The following is a 25,749-nucleotide window of genomic DNA, read 5'->3' on the forward strand; positions in this document are numbered from 1 at the left end:
AAAGCAGATTATTAAGATCAAAATCAAATAAGGGACCCTAAAAGAGCAAATCTTAGGATGTGCCTTTTTAAATAGTTACACTTACTTAAGAAAATTTTTTCTTCTGTATTTGTTACAGTGGCAATGCATTAAAATGTCTTTCAAGTGTTTGACTAAGATGTGGAACTTATTCATCGTACTGCATTTAGGCAACAGTATTTGAGAGCTAAGTGTGATGGTTAAATAATTGATCTTTGTTCTCATTCTTTACTTGTACAAGTGCTCAAGCAACTTTCAGCTTTCAGGCATGGTTTGCATTAGGCTAACGTCTATTTTAATCCATCCGGAAAGATTTTTGTGAGGAAATTGACAGCAGTGCAGCAATTTTATTGTCGTTGGTTCTTGTACTGGAGGAAGGTCTTACTTGTTGACTGCCTTTGTAGGTGGGGTACTATGTTCTTCAGACATTGTTCTTGGCTTTAGAGTTAGCAAGCTGAATGAGCCTTGGGATGAGCACCTTCTGGAAGGAGACATTCCAGCTGAGATGGCATGTGGGCAGTCTCAGATTGAGTCTACCTCAGTCACTAAGGAGGAGGAGGTTAGCAGACTAAACACCTGTGGGAAGTCGCATGCTGGATGGAGAAAGGGTGGTGGGGGGTGAGAGAGTGCGCAGCTGTAGGAATAGGCAGGGTAGAGCTGTATTTCTAGTTTGGAGGCAGGATGGGGCCATGCCAGGTGAGGCAACTTGCAAGGAGGAAAAGTTGATGTAAATGTATTAGGGAATTTAACATGCTTTGGAGCATGCTTGCAGGAAGAAAGACTTCTAGTTACCTCCAAATAACCAAAACACAAATCCAAAGGTAGGTAAAAGGTGGCAATTTTAGATTCTGTTTAATTCCTTCAATGTAAGGAATTCCATTAAGTTTATTATTGTCTTTGTTGAGAAATGGCTACTACTGCTTGAGTGTGATATTTAAACAGGAAGAATGTTGCATTTATTCTGTCTTCAGAAAGCAAGAACTTCCCTCAGCTTATTTTCTTTGGACCTCTGCTGTGCTTGCCGTGGCCCAAACTGTAAATATATATGGCTTCCTGTAGTTGCAAGAAAGGCTCGAAAAGTATTTCAGGGCATGTTGCTGCCTTGAACAGAATTGGGATTATGTTCTCAAAGAGACAGTGAATCTAAACAGTTGCTATTTAAGGGAATAGCTAAGTAGTGTTCCAAAAAGGAAATTCACTATTGCCTTTTTTACTTCAAAATTTAAAAAAAGTAAAAGCTGTGAGCCAGTGTTGTCTTAGTGAGTTAAGCCCCTGCCTTGTGATACATGCCTCCTATATGGGTTGCTGCTCTGCTTCTGATCCAGCTCTCTGCTATTGGCCTATGAAAGCAGCAGCAGGTGGACCAGGCATTCTGGCCCTGGCACCCGAATCGGAGGTCTGGGTGAAGCTCTTGGCTGTGTGTTCAGCCTGGCCAAGCCGTGGCTGAGGAGTGAGCCAGTGGCTGGAGGTTCTCTTTATTTCCTGTGTCTTTTCTCTGTAATTCTGCCTTTCTAACAAATAATGCTTGCTCGCAGCAAGTGAAAGCTGCATTTTCAGATAACATGTCATGTACAGTAAGTTTTGCGATACATATTATTAAACAGAATTTGAAGTTTGTAATGAAGTGTGCTTCATTACAGATGAGGAAGGGGGAGGGAAGAGTGGGTTTTGTGACTGAAGGGGACAGTGGCCTGTTCCATGGAAGGATTGACTTGTCAACAAAGGAGACAGAGTCAGGAGTTACACCTGTCAGGCTTCTGGACTGAGTAATGAATATTAAGCAGTAGGTGGCAAAATATTTGGTACAGAAGTGATTGTACTGCTTTTATGGCATTCAAGACTTTTAGGCACATTTCCAAAAGGAACAGAATGTGCATTCTGAAATTCGAGTCTCTCACATGAGTGCTGATTTAAGTAAATTTAACTTCTCAGCAGATGAAGTCCTGATTTCTCTTTGTTTCAGTCTTTTTACAATAGTTTTTCATGTACTAATCAGCTGTGTGAAACAGTGCAGGTTTGAAGTGTTTGGGAGCCCTTGTAGGTGGCTGGTGAAGTAAGAAAATGGTAGTATTTGTTGACTGATAAACCTCAACTGTCCTCTGGTGGTGCCTAGGATGTTTACTGTATTGACCTTTAAGAGTATAGATCGGGCCCGGCATGATAGCCTGGCAGCTAAAGTCCTCCCTTTTTACGTGCCCCAGGATTCCATATGGGTGCCGGTTCTCATCCCGGCAACTCCACTTCCCATCCTGCTCCCTGCTTGTGGCCTGGGAAAACAGTTGAGGACTGTTCAAAACCTTGGGATCCTGCACCCATGTGGGATACATGGAGGAAGTTCCTGGCTCCTGGCTTCAGATTGGAGCAGCTCCAGCTGTGGCAGTCACTTTGGGGAGTGAATCATAGGATGGAGGATCTTTCTTTGTCTCTCCTCCTCTGCATATCTGACTTTGCAGTAGAAAAAATAAATCTTTAAAACAAAAGAATATGGATAGAACATCTTCCTGCTCAGTGAAGTAATAGTTTCATTATAAATTCTTGGTGATGTTGGAATAAGAAATCTTGAGGATGGGGAGATAAAACCTTTGGAAAAGATTCAGGAAACAGAAGAGAGTGGTTAAGTCAGACTTCTCATGTCGACTTGAATTCTGTCGTAACAGGAAGCTGACATTTGGAGCCAGCATTTAACCTGAGCATGCTGGTACAGGATATGGACCTCCGAAGCCCTGCACCGGTGTCCACCTTGAGGGCAGCCTGAAAGCTCTCAGGAGTCAGCGCATCACTGACAAAGCTTGTTACAGGCTGAGACAGGCAGAGGCAGATTCAGGTTTATCATGTGAAACTGTTCTCAAAACCCCTTGTTTCGTAGACATTTGACCTTGGTTTTATTTGTAGCTCTGATTCATTTAAAATACAAGGGTGAGTATTACCAGTGTTAGCTTTTTAAAATTTTATTTATTTTTTTAACTGGAAAGTCAGATATGCAGAGAGAAGTAGAGACAGAGAGGAAGATCTTTCGTTCACTGGTTCTCTCCCATAAGTGGACCACAATAGCTGGAACTGAGCCCATCAGGAGCCAGGAGCTTCTTCCAGGTCTCCCAGGTGGGCACAGAGTCCCAAGGCCCTGGGCCACCCTCTGCTGCTTTCCCAGTCCACAAGCAGGGAGCTGGATAGGAAGTGGAGCTGCCGGGACACAAACTGGCACCTGTATCGGATGCTGGCGTGTGCAAAGTGAGGATTTAGCCATTAGGCTACTGTGCTGGCTCCCGTAGTGTAAGCTTTTAATGTATGTTGAAGGGAGCCTTGTCAGGTAAACTGGAGAGGGAGGAGGCATGCTGCCTAAATAGCTGAGCATGCCTGTTAATGGGGTGCCCTCCTTGGAAGCTGTATTCAGAATGACTTTGTGTAAAGATGGCGGCAGTTCCTGGGTGCAGCTTGGGCGTTTCACACCAGGCTGGTCTCATACCCTCTGTGAGTTCTTGTTCTGTTGATATGAGGAGTCACATGGCGATGGTCAGGGTAGTACAAGAGATGCAAAGACAGTTGCTGTCCTTTCCCGTTGTAGACCCTTCGCAGTAAACCGGTGCGCATGTAACCTAGGTTTCATGAATTTCTCCAGTTAAGTCTGATTACTGGGAGTAATAGTTTTTTTCACATGACTCAGTAGCTTTTTTGGCAAGAGGTCAAGGAGTCAGTTGAACGTTCATGGCAGATTTTTATTTCCCTTGTGGGAAAGATACATCTCTGTCCTTCTGGAAGAAATATTCCTTATATTATTTCTAGCTTATTTCCCTTTATAGGACGGAGAGGTACAATTCTTTGGTGATACTTGCCTACTTAAAAAAAAGCAGTTCCTCTTCCGTTCCTCTTGACTGTCTTTCCCGTTCCTGAATCCGTAAGTATGTTTCAGGTATGAGTAAGCCCAAGTTATAAACTCATGTTCGTTCCTGGGAATTTCGAAGTAGAGGTGTTGGAAAAACTTCAGGCAGTGCTTTCTGTAATTCTTAAAGATGTTTAAAGCAGTGTTTGTTTGAAAGCCAGATGTGCTGAGAAAGAGAGGGAGAACACAGAGATCTTGAATCAGCTGGTTTACTCCCCAACTGTCTTTTTTTTTTTTTTTAAAGATTTATTTTATTTTTATTACAAAGTCAGATATACTGAGAGGAGGAGAGACAGAGAGGAAGTGGAGCTGCCAGGACCAGAACCAGTGGCCATATGGGATCAAGGCGAGGACCCCAGCCACTAGGCCACGCTGCCAAGCCCTCCCCAACTGTCTTAAATAGCTGGCACCAGCCAGTCCCATGGCAGGAGCCGGAAACTTCTTCCGGGTTTCTGATGTGAGTGCAGGGGTCCAAGGACTTGAGCTATTCCTTGTTGCTCTGTCAGGCCATAAGCAGGGAGCTGTGTTGGAACTGGAGCACTGGGATACAGAATGACACCCAAATATTACGCAGGCAGCTTACCTACTGTGTCACGCCTTTGACCTCAACAATCTTGTACTCTTCAACTAACTACATAAGCTGTTTTAATTAGCTAATATTTACTAAATAGTTTTGTGTTGAAATGCCTGCAGGAAGTTAATACAATTCTAACATACTGTGAATGTTGGTTATTTTTGCTGATAAATCGATTTTGTGTTTACTCTTCATCAGGCTAATGAATTTTGACAGAGAGTGGAACTATATAATCTCCCCATTTTCTAGACTAGGATGTTAGGAATGTGCTTATGGTTGTATAAATGTGATGTGAAAGCTGAAATTTTTCTTTAATAGAGCAGAAAACCCTCATTTCCCCCTCAAGTTTCTGAAGGTGGCATAATACTGAATTTTCTTTTCCTAAAGAATTATTACTTTCTGTTGGAAACTCAGACCTACAGAGAGGAGGACAGACAGAAAGATCTTCCATCCTCTGGTTCACTCCCCAAGTGACTGCAGTGGCCAGAGCCTGAACTGATCTGAAGCCAGGAGCCAAGTGCTGCTTCCTGGGTCTTCTGGGGTCTTCCAAGGGGATACAGTGTCCCAAGGCTTTGGGTTGTCCTCCACTGCTTTCCCAGGCCACAAGCAGAGAGCTTGATGGGAAGCGGAACAGCCAAGGACATGAACAGACACCCATATGGGATCCTGGAGGATGCAAGGCGAGGACTTTTAGCCACTATTTTTCTTACTGAAATTTAATGTTATGTAGAAGTTGTTACTGCTTGGTGTTGATTTTTAGAGAAACATGATACAAGATGTTAGACTTCTGCTGGTATAATGTAGGATCTTGTTTTTACAGTAAACTTTTTCTAATGATAAGTGGGTTATGCTCTGATCTAATTCAGTCAAACAATTGGATACAGTAATGTCCATTTATTTGTATGTTTCCTGCCATTGTTCTAAAGTAGCAGAATTGGATAAGTGTAATATTGTTTGTATGGCCTTCAAAACCAAATATACTTTCTGGCCATAGTTTTGCCAGCTGCTAAGACTGTGGAAAAGTGGGAAATTGCTCCAGAACATTTCGAAGAGCAAAAGTAGGGTTTACTGCGCAGGAAGCCCTGCACTGAGTCCATGCAGGTGGTGAAGCTTTATTTCACAGTTCCTGAGAAGTCTGACTAGAACGTGTCTGTGCTCATTGTTCACCTTGAGTCTATGTTTTGATTGTCTGTGATTGATTTCATATAGACTTTTTGTCTTTGTCAGTATTTCCAAAGTACTAGATTTTATGGCAACTGTCTACAGAACATTTGCATTGTATTAAGTATAAATATCTTCAATCTAGGATTGATTTACAGTCTAGGCGAGAATGTGCAGTTTCAGGCAAAGCTGTACTGCTTTGTGTGAGCTTTTTGGACACATCCCGCATTGAGGATGGAGGTGTCGGGCTAGCCAGTATTTGATTATGATAATTGTGGCCAGGGGGAGGAGTGAATAGATTTTAAAATTTAAAGGTGGTCTTTTCTTTCATGACCTGGGATGTGTATGTGTGGGTGTGGCCCTGTGTTAATATGGCCTGAATGGATCGGACAGCACAGTTTGTTTTTGCAAGTTTAAGTGTATCATTTAAATGTGCTGAGAAAGTTAAGTGGAAAGCAGTTTGCAAAATTAACAAGGTGAGAATTTGGCATTCTATAAAATCAAGACTGTGGTATTTATTTTATATACTTCTAGTGAATTATACTGAAGCATAGTCTTGGTGTCTAGGGTGTTTCTGACAGCTGTTTGATTGGAACCTGGCAGGTAATGAGCAGTTTGTCCTCATTGATTGCAGGTAGAGCACTTGGCAGTATTATCTGCATGTCACAGCAGCCCACATGATAGCATTTTTCATGTGAAAGTATGTAAGGAAATATTTTTGTTGTGCACTCTGACAAGGCCAGCGCCAAGGGGCTTGGTTTGGAAGTGTCGGGAGAGGCTCTCTGCTTGGGCAGCCTGGTGCAGTCCTCACCTGTTAGCACAGTCCCTGTCAAGTACTTGGGGTAATTGGAAGGTTTATCAGTACTCAGTTTTTTTTTCCCCAGTCGTACATCTGTTATATGTATTGATGCACAAGAGATGTGCTGTAACTGGACTCCATCCACTGTTGTCGTTCAGCAATATGAATGGCAGTTTTTGTACTGCACAGAAGCGCACGACCAAGGGGCTGTCTGGTTGCAGAAGTCCTGGCTGTACTCAGCCAAGCAGTTTTCCTTTTATGGGATGCTGTCTTCTCTGAGGAAGGGGCTGCTTTTAATTTATTTATTTTATTTAGCAAATAATTACACCTGAATCCTATGTTAGGCACTGTTTATCACTTTACACTTGGAAATGTTGTGATTCATCTCCCATAACTTACTTTACGGATGAAAAGTCCCAGGCAGAGTGCCAGAAGCAGGAATTCAATCCAAGCTGTGGGGTTCTGTAGTTCACGGCTCTCTAGCCTGCACTGAGCAAGGCTTCCTGTTTTCCTGATTTGTGCTGTGCTGGGCTGCTTTGCACAGAGGTGTTCTGCAGAGGCTGGTGCCGGCCTCAGAGCAGACTTGCCTGCTGAGTGGCTGGGGCTGGCGGCACACAGCCCCTCCATGTCTTGTTGCCTGTGTGCCTGTGCCTACTGCAACTTGCTCCATGAGTGGTTTATCCAGGGTTTTGTTTGAACATTGCATATGATTTGTGTGACTATATTCCATTGTAATGAGTAGGAAAAAAGCACCTTTCTTTGACTTTTGCTTACTACTTAAAGTTGTACCAGTCAGTGCTGCAGCTGACTGGGCTTACTCCTCATGTAAACAGCAGGTCTGTAGTATCCTGCCAGTCCCCTTGGTAAGCTACTGCTTTGTAGTCTTTCTTGCTCTGTATCTTTTCATGGGGTCTTCATTGTCTCTAGGTTCATTGTCTACTAGAGTTTGGGGGAGACGAAGTTGGTCATGTTAATCTTACATTATTAATAAATTATTTATTCTTGATGTAGTGTCTTTCTTCAGCACCACTCCATTTACTATTGGAAAGAAGCAATCCTTTGCATGGTCCCTGCCCCCCAGGTTAGACATTGGAATCTGACTAGTAAAATTCCATAGCCTGCCCTTGCCCTTCAAGAACATTAGAGCTTTTCAACCCCCATAGTGACCACCTCCGGAGCTTTTCAATGCAGCTGATAAGCAGGCTCTACCTAGATCAATTCAATTTGGAGGAGGGACACGTTCTGTCTCAGGTTCCAATCTGGAAAGGCATTTCTGTAGGCCGGAGTGAGAAAAGACCCTGCATCCTCAGCACAGCTCTTCCGTGTTCTGCAAGAAATGGAGTGTTCAGCTGAATGATGGGGTGTTGTGTAATTAGTTACTCAAATTCTCGACATTCAGTCACATGTGCAAGCAGCCCCTGGGGAGGAGTGAGAGAGCTAGTAAGATGCAGGAACTAGGCCAGTATTCCTTCCCATTTAAGTGGCAGTGCATCCACCTGTGTGGTCCTAGGCAGCCAAGGATGAATGTTTTTTAACCTGTTGTTTCTTAGATCCTTGGGGTATTACCTATTTACCCTTCTTGTTTGGCTCCCTCACTGCTTTTAACTTTCCCGAATTTATTTCCATGTTAAGATCACCACGAGGGCTGTGTCAGATTGCAGCCAAGGCCCCAGAACTGTCTGTGTCCATCTGATGGGTGAGTGGCAGGGGCCCAGTGGCCAGAGCCACCACCTGCTGTCTCCCCAGGGTGCTGGAGCAGAATGGGGGGATGAAGCCTTCAGAGTCCTAACTGCCTGCCCTGGATAATCCTTTCTTTAAAAAAAAAGGTTTAGTAGCTGTGAGCTTTGTGTTCATACAAGAAAAAGTATCAAATCTGCCCTATTTCTGAGGCATGAATTGTACCTTCAATTTAGTTACTTTGTCAAAAAAGTTACATTTACACATCAGTGTTTTACTCAGTTTTTTTTTTTAAGAATGTGTGTACTTGATAGCATTATTTGTTTATTTCTGAACTCCAGAAACCTGGCTTCGTTTTCCTTTTCCTTGTCTCTTCCTTTTCTTTGCTTCAAAAGTAGATTTTATATATAGAGAAGCAGAAGTAGAGAAGCACTTCCATCTACTGGTTCGCTCCCCCACTGGCCACAGTGTCTGGAGCTGGGCTCGTTCAAAGCCAGGAGATTCTTCTCCCTCTCCCACGGGGGCTCAGGGTCCTAAGCACTTGGGCCATCCTCCTCTGCTTTCCCAGGCCGTGAGCAGAGAGCTGGATAGTAAGGTGGAGCAGCCGGGATTCCGGATGGCATTCCAGCTACCCCTGGTGGAGAATAAGCCTGTGAGCCACTGCAGTGGTCCCTGTACTCAAACATTCTTGTTAAAAAAAGACAATGCACAGATTTTTCACAGATCATTTTGTATTATCCATTAATGTTTGTTGACATTCTCAGCCGTGAAGAGAGCTGGAGGCTGCTTTTGAGTAGATGATGGTGCCACAATAATAAATCTCACTGTTAACACCACGTGAAACCGCTCAGACTGAACTTGAATTGTAAAAAAGATGCACCAATGTGAGCTGGAGATTTTCTTTATTCGTGTTAACATTATTTACTCTGTGACAGGCAAATTTTGAAACGCTTGTTGGGATTTGCATGTTTGTGTCAGTTTCATACAGAATTTAACTACATGTGGAACTCACTACTCACCTATGTCGGTTGAAGCCGTAACTGTATGGTTAGACACCACAACATGTTTAGATTGGTCTTTATATGAGAGCACAGGCTGTAAACATTTTCTTTCTTTATTTGAAAGGCAGATTTGGAGAGGGAGAGAGACAGCTCTCTTCCATTCACTGCATCTCTTCCTTTCCCCTCCTGATTGTCACCGTGGCGGGAGTTGAGCCTGCTGTTCTAGGCCTTTCCGTGTTCCATCCACCTTGTTCTGCCGGGGAAATGAGGGTGAATGAGGAGGAAGGCGGGATGAGCATATACTTAACAGACTTGGAGACATTCCTTGTTGGTGGCGAGTGTTGCCATAGTGAGAAAGGTTACAGAGAGCTGCCTGTTTTATTTGTTTTGTTTTTCCTAGTCAGTGGATCCTGGTGAGCAAACTCAGAAGAATACTGTGGTTTCCAAGTACATTACCTTTTTTTTTTTTTTTTAGCAGTTTGATTTGCAGCTAATCACTTTTTTTCTCCCTAAGATTTACTTACTTTATTGGAAAGTCGGATTTACAGAGAGGAGGGACAAAGAGCTCACATCAGGTGGTTTTCCTCCCCAAGTAGCCTCAAGCGCTGGAGCTGAGCTGATCTGAAGACAGGAACCTAGAGCTTCTTCCAGGTCTCCCACGCGGGTGCAGGGTCCCAAGGCTTTGGGCCATCCTCTGCCGCTTTCCCAGGGCACAAGCAGGGAGCTGGATGGGAAAAGGAGCGGCCCGGATATGAACTGGCACCTTTTTGGGATCCCGGCGTGTGCATGACGATGACTTTAGCTGCTAAGCTACCGCACCAGGCCCAGTTGATTACTTTATTTTTTTAGCCTATGGTTTTGATTATGAACTAAGACATCTAATTTACAGCTGTATCTGTTACTTTCCCCCCAGGAGTGCTTGTACTGAAAATATGAGCAGAATAAATTTTGATAATTATTGAGCTTTTAATTCTTGATGTGATTGTCCTCAAATTCTTCATATTTAAGTTAATTTTTGTCTTCTGCTTTTTTTTTTTTTAACAATCTCAGGTTGTACTTCCTTTAGATTGTTATTTGCAGTCAGATTCTAGACTGAGTTGTGTCATTACCTTAAATGCTAAATAGATGTTTTTTGCATTTGTATCTTTTCCCTGGGAAGAGACCCATGGTATCCAATAACTTTTTTTTTCCCAAAGATTTATTTATTTTTATTACAAAGTCAGATATAGAGAGAGGAGGAGAGACAGAGAGGAAGATCTTCCGTTTGAGGATTCATTCTCTGAGTGAGTGCAACGGCTGATGCACGCCGATCTGAAGCCGGGAATCAGGAACCTCTTCTGGGTCTCCCACATGCGTGCAGGGTCCCAAGGCTTTGGGCCGTCTTGGACTGCTTTCCTAGGCCACAAGCAGGGAGCTGGATGGGAAGTGGAGCAGCCGGGATTAGAACTGGTGCCCATATGGGATCCCGGGGCTTTCAAGGCAAGGACTTTAGCCGCTAGGCCACTGCGCCGGGCCCGGTATCCAGTAACTTTTCAAAGGGATAAGTCACAAATGTTCATTTCTGTGGACTACAAAGCAGTATTTTTTTAAAAGATAAATAAATATTATTTGTCGCCACCCAGCAGCAACACTAAAATGACGAGGCATACTCTGAGGGTCTGGGAAAAGCCAAAACCACAACTGGACCCTTCACTGCCAAAAGTGGCTGCGTTTAAACCCTTCTCTCCTCTGCCCCGTTCCCCATTGGCCTTAGCTTCTGCAGCCTGCTCTCTGCAACCCTTCTTCCCGTACTTTCTGCTGCTTTTGTCCGTTCTTGTCCCCGTACATAGGTCTTACTGCTTCTGTACCGCTTTTGTATCCCTGTCTGCCGCTTTTCCAGCCTTCTCTGCACCACCCTTCTCCTCGTCCCGTCTTTCTCCATTGTCCCTCTCCTCTTGCTCCAACCCTCGTCCCAGTCTTTCTTGTCCTCACCTAGCTTTTACCAGCTACTTGTATATCGTTCTCCACCAATCACTTCTCCCCGTGGATCCACTTTGTGCTACGTGATAGGCCAGTAGCAATGACATAATCACACCGAGGGAATTAGCCTATCCCTGTGACTTCCTGTTTACCTGCAGGCAAGACCAACTCAGCTTCCTAGCCCTGGGCCTGCCTCCATCTTGCAACGGCACCTCCCAATCCCAGGAGCGGCTTTAGCCTCCCCCACTCCCCACACTTATTATTGCATCTTACAGTCTTCATAATCATGTGTAGGTGGTTAAGTTTTAAATGATATGTAATGAGTCAACAGTAACAGTGCCTTTCTAATCCAAAAACCTATTCTAAAATTCATATTTCTTTAAAAGTGTTGAAATACAGATTCCACCAACAAGGCTTTTTGTTTTGAGATAGAAAAGACGCCTACAAACAAGTGTTTATTTCATTACGAGAGTTAGAGCAAAATAGATATAGTTGTGCAAAATACTTGGCAGTTTTTATAATAATTTTAAAAAAGATTTATTTATTTTTATTACAAAGTCAGATATACAGAGAGGAGGAAAGACAGAAAGATCTTCTGCTGGTTACTCCTCCCTAGGTGCCTGCAATGGCCAGAGCTGAGCTGATCTAAAGCCAGGAGCCAGGAACCTCTTCTGGGTCTCCTAAGCAGGTGCAGGGTCCCAAGGCCATGGGCCATCCTCGACCACTTTCCAAGGCCACAATCGGGGAGCTACATGGAAAGCAGGGTCATCAGGATTAGAACTGGCACCCATATAGGATCTGGCGTGTTCAAGGTGAGGACTTTAGCCGTTATGCTATTGCTCCAGGCCAACATACGTATCTTAAGAGCTACCTTACACTGTCTAAAGCCCTGTTACTTCTGTAGTCGGAGAGTACAGTGTACATGGGAGGGGGGTCTCACAAAGTCTAAAAGGGGAAGCATGGGGCCCGGCGGCGTGGCCTAGCAGCTAAAGTCCTCGCCTTGAACGCCCTGGGATCCCATATGGGCGCTGGTTCTAATCCCAGCAGCTCCACTTCCCATCCAGCTCCCTGCTTGTGGCCTGGGAAAGCAGTCGAGGACGGCCCAAAGCCTTGGGACCCTGCACACATGTGGGAGATCCGGAAGAGGTTCCAGGTTCCTGGCTCCGGATCGGCGCGCACCGGCCGTTGCACTCACTTGAGGAGTGAATCATCGGATGGAAGATCTCCCTCTCTGTCTCTCCTCCTCTCTGTATATCTGACTTTGTAATAAAAATAAATAAGCCTTTGGGAAAAATTTAAAAAAAGGGGGAAGCGTGATCACAGAGCAGTGCTTTGTACTCTGGTGGGAAGCGAGGTGGGTAAAGGAGGCACACCTCACTTGTGGATGAAGGGATGGATGATGAGTAAGACAGCAAGCCAGTTTATGCTCATCCTTGAATAAAGGGTGGACGAAGTTTGTGGGCACAGAGGGTGACGGAACTGCAGTGGCCAAAGAATGCAGAGAATGTGTTATTTGTGATTTGAATAGATGTTGAAGAAGTGAGAATAGAACAGCACTTGGAAAAAGTATGCACCATTTTAGTGTTTTGTGGAATGTTTGAATTAGTTTCCCAGATTAGATGCAACCCACCTTAAAGTTTTTAAATTTCCTTAGTAATAATGAGGCTATCCTTAAAGTAGTAATTTTAATTATGTGGTAGGCTTTGTAAATGGACTATGCAATGGCTAGTGCATGGATTGAATAAATTGACAGGAAAAGATCTAAAATAAAGTTAAAAATAAGGTGCTGTATATGTTTCTAAAAGTCCCTCATTTTTTCAGATTGAATTATATGTGCATGTGGACATGCAGTTTTCACAGTTACTGACACTTCACAATGTAGAATCAAATATTTGTTACTATTGCAGTCTTTCCTCTTGAAGAGTTATGGCCTGGTGAAAATGATCAAAGAGTGAAGTAAAGGCTAAAAGAGAGGTGATTAGTGAAAACAGATTTCTGGAAGGATCTGTAAGGATAATGCATGTCTTTTCAGGGCACAGAAATGTCAGAAGAGAACCAAGTAAAGATGGAAAAGCTAGACAACTAGAATGATCTAATTTACATATGTGAATGACAGGTGTGCTGGTTCAGTGCTGTAGTTGTCTGCTTGTGTTGATTTTAGTTTTAAAAAATTGGGTCGTTCTGGTCCTTAATCCACAGATTCAGATTTGCATTCCGTCTGGCCACCTTGTCAGAAACCTGTGGTAATGCATAACGGAATTAGAGGAACAGGTGAAGACTGAACGCAGTGCTGTGCACCCTTCATTCTTGGTTCTGACCTCGCCTTATGATTTTAATTTAACTACCACTGCAAGGTAGTTGCGTTGTTTTCTTGTGTTTGATTATGTAGGGTTATGAGTTACTTAGTTTTAACCAGGTTTCACAAGAACAGTTTAAAGACTAAAAGATTCTTGCAGAGAAATTCCTTGCACAGAAAATGGGAATAAAAAGCAAGAAACTAGCAGAGCCAAAACCTAAGGTACTAGCATTAGCTCTTCAGCTGCTGTGATTCATTCAAATGTCCGAGAAAAGTCAGAGATTATTAAGAAAGATAGACACATATGCACGATTGATACTACTGAACATTTATCCTTAAAGTATTAGTTAATAGTGTACAAAGTCATAATGGTTAAGAACACACTTTAAGCTTCAGAATCTGCAGGGTTATGAACCAAGAAGTTGCTGTATCGTAAATGCTTCCTTTTAAAAAAGATGCTCTAGTGGCACATTTTGATAAACAGATACAATGCACATCTACCAAAGGCTTTTTTCTGATAAGGATGCTTTGCTGATTTTGATTAGCGAGCAGCTGTGTACAGCTTTAACTAAAATATTGGTGAAGTAGCTGATGTCATGTAACTCACAGTCCTGAGCGTAGCAGAGGCAGTGGTGTCTGGTTCTTGCCTGGATTGAGTCATGATGTCTATAAAACATTTCCTTAGTTAGCTGCTAGAATGGATTTGATCACAGGTGCGCAGATGTCTCATGCCCAAAGCTGTTAGGGTTTACTCCCATGGAGTATCTGGAAGCACCAAAAAGTGGATGAAATATTGTATGTTGGCATAGCCATCTATAGTTTTTAATAAGTGTATGGTGTTTTTAATAAATGTTATTTTAATTCCTAGATTCCTTACAGCATAGCTGCTTGAAAGTTGCATAGTACCACTGAAATTAGTTGGGATGGCCATGGGCTCAGCAACAAGGATGCTTGAGTTTGCTAGTCCAGTGAAGATAAAACTGGAGGGGAGTAGATGTCACGTCGTGAACATGCATCTGCATGGTTTTCCAGTAGTTAAGCTTTTAGTGTTTACTCACCCCGTTCTCTTCTGGTGTAGGGGACAAACTTCCTGCAAGTTTTCGTAGGCACCCGTTTCTATGGTACTCTTATTCCACTCAGATACTGGTGCAGCCTGCCCTGGTGGCTGGTGTTCTAACACGGTATGTGAGTGAAGCAGAGCTTATATATATCCAGGAAAGACTCATGGACAGCAGCATGCTCAAATTTAGTGATTGAGAAGATGGAGTAAACTCAATAAAGTATAAACCCCAAACAGTTGAAAGGATAATTAACTCTGATGGAAAGTTAGTTATTTAGATGTTCCTCTATTATTAGGATGTAAAATACATATTTTTATCTTACTTTTTTTCCCCAAAGATTTATCCGTTGTCTGTAAATATTCCTCTCCAATGAAAGGAGAGATAGAGAAAGATCTTTAATCTGTTGGTTCACTCTCCAAATGGATGCAAAGGTTGCAGCTGAGCTAATCTGGAGCCAGGTGCTTCATCCAGATCTCCCATGTAGGTTTGGGGTTCCAAGGCTTTGAGCCACCCTCCTCTGTATTCACAGGTCACAAGCAGGGAGCTGAATCAGAAATGAAGCAGTCAGGAGATGAACTGGCATCCATATGGGATGCTGGTGCTTGCAGGTGGCCATTTGAGCCATTGCATTGGCCCTCTGTATTATTCTTACAGCTAATGATCATGGAATATTAACATGCCATATTGGAACCTAACACAGCAATACTTACCTTGGGTGTCTTGAATACGGGTGAGAGTACTCTATGTGCATATTGATTTCTGCGTCTCATTCTGATCTCTGCATTAGCTGTTTGGAAATGGAACTTGGCTCATGTTCCATGTGCACTCCAAAGTTGCTGCTGCTTTCATGGTAGTACGTGCTTGGGGGAGAAAGATTTGCTGGTGGAGAGTATAAGCAAATAGACAGTGAAGAAAATATCAATTTGGTATGGAAAGTCTTGTAAATGAAATGTGTTTTAGGGCACACTGAATACTTTACTTTCCTTTTTCTCAGCATCAGCAGCAACAGCTTGTGGTTGGCGGTACCGGATATTCAGTTGCACATTCCCACATCAATGCACTGCCAATGGTAAGATTCCCTCTAACTCATGATGTCAGAGTGTTCTTAACCGCCCTGTTAGTATTCTCTTGTTTTGTAGAATTGCAAAGGTGTTCCACAATTTGACAAAATACATGTCTTTCCAAACTATTTGATAGAATATCTGTTTTCCTAAAGTAGTAGTCAAAATATAAATGTGTATAATTAATATCTTTAGCTACTTTTGGGGTATTTTATTAGACACTTTGACAATATCCACTCTTTGCAACTTTTAGCTGTAATTATCAAGGTAAAATACAGTGATCATCTTGTGTTTTGTCAAATGAACTGTGTTTGTGAAAGGCATCTTCTTCATCCAGCAGTGGCAGTAGTAGCTTTTTTGGTTTTGTCCATTGTGTTAGGAAAATAATGCTTTGTGGTATTGTGTTTATCCCAGTATTTCTAGTTAATGGACAGTTAAAGCGCTAAAATGAATCATTTTAAGGAGTACCATTTTTATCCATTTGCAAAGGTTTTCTTAGGTGCTGTTCCCTGTGTAATATATTGAGATATCAACTTTGTGGTATAATAGAAGGATGACTGAACTCTGTACAAAGTGGGATTTATACTATTTTCTGGATGTGGTAGGAGTGTTTGATTTCTGGCAAGTATGCTTGAAAATTAGATGGTGGATTTGGACTACATTTCTAAGGTTCACTCTAGTTGTGAGGTAATATTTTTACCTAATGCATTTTGTGGTTCCAGTAGCAGGAGAATTTTAATGTTTTAAGTGAATGACTTAGTTAAATAATAACTTAAAATTTTTTTTATAATGCATTACTAGGACTTTTATCTTCACTTATTTAAAATATAAACATTCAATGGGAACTATAGAATCAGGTAAAGGTTTATAGAATTTAGTGGGAATAATAGTTGTACCCGTCTGAACAAATACCATTGAAAGTTATAGGAACCAAAGTAAGGGATGTATTTGTGAAAAAGTCTCCACGAGACAACTTGTTTAAACCTGAATCTGTGAATTTGTTAAGAGGAGCTTTTCTTTCATCTAAACAATCTGAATCCTTGCTGGGGGGCTGGGGATGAATGTTTTACTTTGTGTACTTGTGTCTTCTGACCCCATTTCCTCATTCTTTCAGTTTATGCCATTGTTTGGTGGGGGGGGGGGGGTTAAATTTTTGCTGAACTTTACCTAGCACAAAGAGTGCCTTTTTCTTTCATTGAGTTACATGAGACATTCACCATTCACAGGTTTCTTTAGATTGCTGAAGTGACTCTTTAACCCTCGTGATATAGACATCTATTTCCCCTAGAGCACTATGGAGTTTCCTCTCCTAAGAAACAGCTCCATGGTAAATCAGTTCAGGCATCCAAAGTGTCCCTGCTGTGCTTGTTGTTTGAAGGTCTCCTGTGAAACTTGTTAGTTTTCTTGCTTGTTGGAGTCTTGATGCCACATCTGGCCTGGTGATCAGCTGTGCAGGCCTGGCCAGTGTCTGAGTTGCTGGTGCTATGAGCATCTCTCTTCTTAGATCCTACCCTTAAGTGATCTTTAATGTGACTAACGTAGACTGTTAGGTTTTGGTCTCAGCGGTGTATTGACTGGGTTTCAGATCATCTCAAACCCATTTGCCAGTTTTGTTAAATCCGTGAAATAATTTTTTTTTAATGTCGCAAAAATTTTTTGGAAGAAATATTTATTTGGAAGGCGAAGCAACTGAGAGAGAGAGAGAGAGAGAGAGAGAGAGAGAGGGAGAGGTCCTTCGATGGACTGACCCACCGTCTGGTGGCTCTCTCCTTAGATGGCCACAGTGTCAGGCTGGAGAGCCACAACTCCATCCTGGTCTCACATGTGGATTGCACGGCTCTGGCACCTCAACTTTTCTTCTGCTGCTTTCCTGGGCACATTAGTAAGGAACTGGAATGAAGTGGAACAGCTGGGACTCAAACCAGAACTCCACAGTGTGACACTGACTTTGCTTTAAAAAAGAGGCTTAATACAGTTTTATGTATATGAGTGCACATGTGTAGATTTTAGTGTCAGAGGTGAGGAAAGCAAATATTAAACTCAATAGAACATGAACTGTGCCTACATATTTGCCCAGTAAAGTTCTGTTGTGATTCAAAATGGTGGTTAACCCGTGAATCTTAGAAAATCATAAATATCTCTGGTTAAAACCTGTTCAGTGTACTATTAGTAGTTCCTGCCTGTGTATCCACAGTGTTGCTTTCTGTACTTTGAGTTATGTGGAGTTGATTGTTATCCAAAAATATTAGTATTGGACATTCTAAAAGAAATTTGTGTGTTTTAAATTGCTTGCTCTTCTGAATAGCATGATGGTATCTTGCGCCATTCTACTTAGTACTGCTACAGAGCTGAGTCATGCCTTTGTATGGAAAATTAATATTCATGAATCATGTGGTAGCTGGTGTCTGTGTATATGTGTTTCTGGTCAAATAATAACCTTAAAGACCTAGAGAGGCAGTGTGAAGGCAGCTCCAGAGCATAAAACTTGAAAGGATGGATTATTCTAATACTTTGTGACAACAATGCATGGCTTATGGGAAAAAGAAATGGTATATGCAAGTCTTGGGTTTCATTATGTACTGTGTTAGGCACCTTACTAAAGATTTAAGAATGAATTTTTTTTTTTGGAGAAGAGAATCTGCTATGTCGTACTTAATTTGATATAGATTCCATAGAAGAATGCTTTCTGAGAATATGTAACATCTACAGACACTGTACCCGTTGTCCTTGTTGTCAAAACGGTGAAGGGTTCATAACATTTCCTTCTGCTTTGATTCTTTACTTGAGATGAGTTAAGTCATGAATTACGGTTATAAATTTTTCAAAACTTTTATTTAATTTAGTCCATAATTTATTAATGAGATTCATTGGCCAATAAATCTGTATTGTTACTGTGACTTTTTGTTTTAAAATTCGAACATGGCAAACTAGCGAATTTATGTTCAGAATAATGTAATGAACACATTCAGATGTTCCCATGTTATTCATTCCCACATTATTTTGAAGTTCATAATTCATATCACATGATTTCATTAATATTTTGATGCTTATTTATTGAATGTATAGACTTGGAAATTGTTTAGTGACAATGCTGTTGTACTTTTTTGAATTTTTAAAAATTATTTTTCATGATATGATTCCATAGGCACAGGGCGTCCCTTCTGCTTTCACCCAGATTTCTCAAACAATGTAGTCCTTTAGCAACAGTCAGTCCAACATCCTGCTGTTTGAGTGCATTCTGAACATTTTAGCTATAGACAGTGGCAGGTAGTCTAGTGTCCTATTGTCAAGGTGTGTGTAACAGTTTAGTTGGGAGTCTTCCTTTCATTCAGTAGAGATTAATACTGCAAAGTATCTTCAAGTCCCAGTATGCTAATCTTCATTATACAGTTCATCTGTGAGAATACAGGCATATACATACTTACCTATACACCTATTTGTTTTGTATTTTGCATGGAGGTTGCATTATACCAGAGAAAACATTTGGTATGGTAGAATTTCTTTGTTTTTCATGGCAAAGTAGTATTACATGAATTAGGTGTACCATACTGTAAAATTGATGCTAATTTTATTTAAAAAGATAGTCAATTACATTTTAAAAAATTTGTAAAATACATGACTGAGTTTATCACCTCATCTTCCAGTGTACAGTTCACGTATGTTAACTATATTCACATTGTGTGACAGATCTCATTTTTGCATCTTGTGAAACCAAAACTTTCAGCTATTGAACCACAGCTATTTTCTCCAGAACTCAGTAATTAATAACCCCTTTCTTTTCTATTGGTTTGACCACTGTAGATACCTTATACAATGATGGCATACATATATTATCTTTATGTAATTGTTTTGTTTTAGCGTAATGTGCTGTAGGTTTATGTAACATTGTTTCTTTTGTTCTTACTTGAGGCAGAGCTCCCATCTGTTGGTTCAGTCCTTAAATTCCCGATATGGCCACGCTGGGCTAGCCGCAGTCAAGGAGCCAGGGCCTCAGTCTAGGTCTCCCAAGTGGGTGGCAAGAAACTGACTGCTTGGGCCATTGTCTACTGCCTCCTAGGGTCTACGTTGGTGAGAAGGTGCAGTGTAGGACCAGAGCTGGGCATGAGCTCAAGCATTCCAATCAGGACTTCTAGGCCTCTGCTTTGCTAAAGTGGAAATCTATTCTGTTGGAGATCCATATCGCTTTTTAAAATTTATTTGTGGACATTTTGATTGTTTCTGCTTTTGGGCTAATATGAATAGTGCTGCTTTGAACATAGATGTGCAGATTCCTCTAATATAGTTCCAGTTTGCATCTTTCCAAATGCTTTATAACTATTTTATGCCTTTTTTTCCCTTAGAACTATTCCCAAGATAAATTTTGATTTTCAAGAAAAATCTCAACCTGTTGCTCAGTCCTTTTTGTCCTTATATTGGCTGTTCTGATTGTATAGCCATCCCATAAACTTGCAAAAATTATTTTGGATTAACACTGAATTTTCATACTAAGAATAAAACATTTGTCTTGGTTTTGATTTCCATAGAATCCAACCCTTACTTTAAGTAGCCATTTTAATTAGAAGGTGAATCCAGGGAGTCCCTGTTGGGTGCATGGGAAAGTGGGACAGGGAAGGTAAAAAAAAAAAAAAAAAACAGAACCCAGTGCCTAAAAGAGCAGGCCGTTATGGACAGTGGCGGACAGCTGGATCTTCAGTCACATGGACACCGGGGCGGTGGACGGGGGGACAGGAAAGAACCTGAATTTTTGCGCAAAAGGTCAAGGGAATTGGGGTAATTTGTCACCAACACCTGTTCCTCACGGGTGAAGTTAATCTGGAAAGGATAGACCATATCTCAGGTGCTCAGCACTTCCTCCAGCTAGACCTGTGGCCAGAGAAAGGACCCATGTGTTGAAAATGATGTAGCTATATCCGCCCGCTTCGGAGCTGTGTGGTGACAGCATGGGCCCATGTATCATCAGCAAATATTCTAGTCCACTGGCAATTACATTTCCCAGAGGAAATGGGATTTGTTCTGGTGTATTTTATTAACACCTTTTCTCCAAGAACTTGCTTAAATACAAGTACTGATAAAATGTAAGTTTTGACCAATTACCAAACTGAGTGTAAAGAACCCAGAGAGTTACTGCCTTACTAAGAGCTAGCTGTCATGCAGTGTGGTGCATGTTGAATAGTTGGTGATCCATTCTGCAATTTACTTCATCACTGTAACAGCATTTGTCTATACACTATAGAAAAGTTGACTGTCATGTATGTTTTTTAAAAATCATTCATTATCCTGTGATATTCCAGTGATATTAACTAACGAATGTATAACGTTGCTATATAATCAGCATCGTGTGACATACACATCCATTTTGGATTGAGAATTTACACCTCCAGATAACTGGCTTCCAAATCTACAGTAAATGATTACATTAATTAAAAATTTTTAGTTTTGTTTCACACCCCCCCCCCCGAATGCTTGTTTGAAAGGCAGAGAAATAGAGATCTTTCACCTGCATGTTCACTCCCTAAGTGCTTGCCAGTAGCCGTTGTTAACTCAAGTTGGTCTCCTGTGTGGGTAGCAGAACTCTGAATCCTTGGACCATCATCCCATATGGGTGGTAGTTCGTGTCCTAGCTGCTGCACTTCTCACGTAGCCCCCTACTTGTGGCCTGGGAAACTAGCAGAAGATTACCCAAATGCTTGGGCCCTTGCACCCACATGGGAGACCAGGAGCTCCTGGTTTCTGGCTTCCGGTTGGCTCAGCTCTGGCTGTTGTGTCCATTGGGGAGTGAACCAGTGGATGGAAGCTCTTTCTCTGTAAATCTTTCCAATAAAAATAATTTTTTAAAAAGTTTTATTTGTTTGAAAAGCAGAAACATACTTAGATACACACAGAGAGATACACACACTGATTGAGATCCAAGTGCTGATTTCATTGCCCAAATGCCTGTGACAATAAGAGGACAAAGCCACCAGCACAAAGCTGCATCCAGGCCAGCCATGTAGGTGCCAGGGAACTAAGTACTTGAACCATCACCAGATGATGCTGCTGCCTCCCACGATGCCGTTAGCTGGGAGCTGGACCCTGGATGAGGTGGGATTCAAGTCCAGGCACTTTGATAGTAGCTGCAGGCATCCCAAATCACGCATCAAGTGCCTGTCCCCTTTAGGGCTTTTGTTTGATTTTGTTTGAGCAAACGAAAACAAGAAAGAAGCAAATGAGAATCATATTTTATGTTTCTCTTTTGTTATTAGCCTGTCCTGAAGTTACTGAGTGTATCTAAAATGGTATCTTAGACTTGGTGATATTACTTGAAAGGTTTGAATTCTTACATGGATATAATTTGTTTGTTAAACCTAGTAGTAGAAATTGTTACGATGTGCTACTGTTTTATTTAGAAATTCATTTTCATTCTTCAGATAATTTGGTGTTTGCTGTATAGGTACCAGATGGTTAGTATTAAACCAGAAATAAAATCAGGCTCTCCTCCAAAGGAGAGGGCATATACTCATGCTAAAGGGGTGGATATTGAAAGATTGATGTCATTGTGGAAGATGTTCTGTCATTGATTGTTTTTTGGCCTGTTTTTACGTGGCCTGGGAATGTAACAGAGGATATGCGAAGTCCTTAGACTCTGTCCAGGCTTTATTAAATGTAGTGTTATATAACCATTTAGGGTTGGATTTTATGGTCTAATCTTCACAATATAACCATAAAATTTGCAGCTGAAGATCATTGCTTATTCCAGGGGTGTATGGATGCTGCTGGGAGGCTTTTTCCCCCCCAATCTTCCGTTTCATCTTCTGTCTTTAGCGTATAATCATGCTTTTAAAAAATTTTGCTCTGAAGAGAGATTAAAATGAAATGCTAAGTGTGTGAATGGAATTTTCAGGTTTTTTGGTAATGACTCACTTTTATTGGGAAGGCAGATTAACACAGAGAAGGAGAGATCTTCATCCTCTGCCTCACTCCCCAGGTGGCTGCCATTCCGTAGGTGAACCAGTGCGAAGCCCGGAGCCAGGAGCTTCCGCCGGGTTTCCCTTGCAAGTGTAGAGCATCAAAGGCCTTGGGCCATCCTCCACTGCTTTCCGAGACCACAAGCAGGGAGTTGGAGCAGTTGGGACGTGAGCTGGTATCCATATGGGATCCTGGTGCGTATAGGTAGAGGGTTAGCCTGTTGAGCTACCATGTGGCCCCAGTTTTCAGTTTTATACTGGTGCTTTTGTTTGGTACTTCAGGTTGTGCTTTGTTGAAGGTAGCATTTCAGTTCTGGGTTTCATTCCTGGTTCATTGCAGTAGAGATCCTTCACTATGCCGCCTCTCTTCTCTCCTCCCTTCTCCGCTCGGTCTTGTTTTCTTTTCAGATTTATATGTTTTTTTGAAGGGAAGAGGTTTTTTCTCTCTCTCTTTTTTTTGTAGTGGAGAGAAAAGGAGAGGTGGATCTTCTATTCACTCTTCAAGACCATGATGGTCAGAGGTGAGCCAGGTTGAAGCTGGAGCTCCGTCTGGGTCTCCCACATGCGTGCAGGGTCTAAGGACTTCACACATCCTCTGTTACGTTCCCAGGCTACGAGTAGAGAGGTGGATCAGAAGTGGAGCTACAGGGGCACTAACTGATGCCCACATGCGATATTGGCTCCACAGGGTGGAGGATTAGCTTGAGGTGCTACCATGCCAGCTCTTTCCCCTCCACCCTAAGATACACTATCTTTTGTGAGGAGATAAAAAAAATTGTTAAGGGGAGAAAAAGATTCTTACTTCACTGTATTCTATAAGCATAAATTTCGTATCAAATGATTAATGGGATAATTTTGAGTCCATTAAAGCTGTTGTGATTTCCATTAAAAAATCACATCTACCAAGGAACACCCGGAGGGACTGGCATTGTAGAATAATGGGTTAGGTTGCTCTTGCAGTGCTGGCATTTAATATGGGTACCAGCTGCTCTATTTCCAGTCCAGTTCTCTGTTAGAGTGTGTGGAAAAGCAGCTGAAGAGGGACCCATGTAAAAGGCTGAGAGGAGGTTCCTGGCTGCTTGAGCCTGGCCCATTCCTGGTTGTTGTGGCCGTTTAGGGGAGTGAGCCAGCCGATGGAAGAGTCTTCTGTCTTTTTCTCTCTCCTTCCTTCCTTTGAATTTGAAATAGATAAATCTTAAATACCTGGAAAGTTAAGCATTTGCTAATTTAATTAAGCTTTTGATTCTTTTCATTCGAAGTAAAGATTTTTTTATTCAAGATGTGTTTATCCATTTGCAAGTCAGAGTTGCACAGAGATGTTCAATCTGCGGTTCTTTATCCAAATGTCCACAGCAAAAGGGGTGAGGTTGGGTCAGGCTGGAGTCAGGAGAGTTTCTTGGGTTTCCCACGTGGGGGCAGGAACACTAGCACTTGACCCATGCTTTTCTGGGGCATCAGCTGGGAGCTAGATTGAAAGTGAAGCAGCAAGGGGGGCTCAACTGGCAGATCTTCTGGCTGCAAGTGCCAGCATTTCATATAGTTACTAGTTTGTGTCGGCTGCTCCACTTCCCATCCAGCTCCCTGCTTGTGACCTGGGAACCAGCAGAGGATGGTCCAGGGCCATGGATCCCTGCACTTATGTGGGAGACCTGGAAGAAGCTTCTGGCTTCGAGTTGGTTCAGCTGTGGCAATCACCCATTTGGGGAATGAACCAGTAGATGGAAGACCAACTACACCTTTCCAATAAAAGTGAAACAAATCTTAAAGAAAGTGGAGCAGCCGGGCCTCAAACTCATGCCCATTTTGAATGCTTGTGTCACAGGTGACAGCTTTAGCTGCTATGCCTCAAGATTTCATGTTTTGACTATAATTTCATAAACTCTAAGCTGTAATAAAGCATGTTAATGTTGAGCTTTTGTTTTAAATTTTGTTGTTGGTTGCTGTTTTTCAAGTATATTTTGTTCCATAATGCCTTTTTATTTATTCCTTATGTGAAACTCCATTCAGTGACAGACATGTCACTGAATGGAGTTTCACAAAAATAAATTTCACAAAAATAAATGCTTACTAATTCACTTATTATGCATGATTTCTTTTAAATTATGGGCCTTGCTGTAGTATAGAAATGCAAATTTATTTCAAACATAAATGCTCTCTGTGACCTACCCGCATGCCACATAACAGGGCGCATGCCTGCTGCCCCACCAGTGTGAAGTCGTTGTGTTTGTGTGTATGTGAGGCCAGCAGCAGATGCTGAGCTGCTGGCTGAGTGTTGTGTTGCTGGCTCCCCTTCTCCAGCCAGTCACTCCCGTGTCGAGACCTTTGCTGCCAAGTGTGATCTCTGCAAGCTGTTGACGACTTGGAACTATGATTTCTCAGGCTTAACTTATGCTATACATGTAAAGTGCACATAGAGTTTTAGAGACTTTAAGAAGGTATAATATCTCAACTTAAAATCTGAATTTTAGTCATCACGCATTATCCTCAGAGGGTATTCATTCTGAGACATTTCATTATTACATGAAACTGGATAGTACCTGAATTGAATAGATTATTTTTTCTCCTTTGCAAACATACCGATGATTTATATTTAAAGATTTGTTTACTTGAAAAGCAAAGTTAGAGATTGGTTGATTGATTGATTGTTCTTCCTTCATTGGTTTGCTCATCAAATGGCTGCATAGGCTGGGACTGGGCTGAAATGAAACCAAAAGTCTGGAACCTCATCTGGGTCTCCCATGTAGGTGGTACGGGTCCAAGCATTCATGCCATCTTCCACTGCTTTCCTAGGCACATCAAAAGCGAGCGGTGTTAGAAGTGGAACAGCCAGGACTTGAACTGGCACTCCCCATATAGGATGATAGTGTGAGGTGGTGGCTTGACGTGCTATGCTGTGATGCTGAATCGCATTTATTTTTAAAGGTAAAACGATAGGAACTCCCCCCCCCCCCCCCCCGCCCCACTGCTGCCACAAACACAAATTGACTGACTGATTCGTGATCTGCTGGTTGACTCTGACTGCAATGACTGAGCCAGGCCTAAGACAGGACGCAGAAACTCCATCTTGATCTCCTGTATGGTTGTTGGCAGGGACCCAAGCTTTTGTGGTGTTTATTTGCTGCTGCTTTTACAGGTACATTAGCAGAAGCTGAAACTGGTGCTCCAGGATGGGATGCCTGCATTACAGACAGATGCTTAATGTGCAGCACTGGAGTGCTGGCCCTTTTTTAGCTTTAAGTTGTAAATTAAGCACAATAAGAGACTATAATAGCAGATAGCAAAATAGCTAATATACTTGATAGCAGTTATTTTAAAGGTGAT

The 25,749-nt window shown here is 42.0% G+C and overlaps 1 protein-coding gene across 6 annotated transcripts in view; it reads left to right on the plus strand.

Annotated features, from left to right (window-relative positions):
* Window positions 1–25,749, plus strand: part of TBL1XR1 (TBL1X/Y related 1) — a 159,863-nt gene that overhangs the window by 63,528 nt on the left and 70,586 nt on the right. For 4 of the 6 annotated variants that reach the window (XM_058661078.1, XM_058661075.1, XM_004591286.3 and 1 more), the window contains exon 2: window positions 15,418–15,492. The exons of the other annotated variants lie outside the window; for them this stretch is intronic. The gene's annotated coding sequence lies outside the window, so the exon portion shown is untranslated. The remainder of the gene's footprint in view (window positions 1–15,417; window positions 15,493–25,749) is intronic. 6 annotated transcript variants of the gene reach the window in all.

This window comes from Ochotona princeps, chromosome 3 (genome assembly GCF_030435755.1).
Source record: "Ochotona princeps isolate mOchPri1 chromosome 3, mOchPri1.hap1, whole genome shotgun sequence".
NCBI lineage: Eukaryota > Metazoa > Chordata > Mammalia > Lagomorpha > Ochotonidae > Ochotona > Ochotona princeps.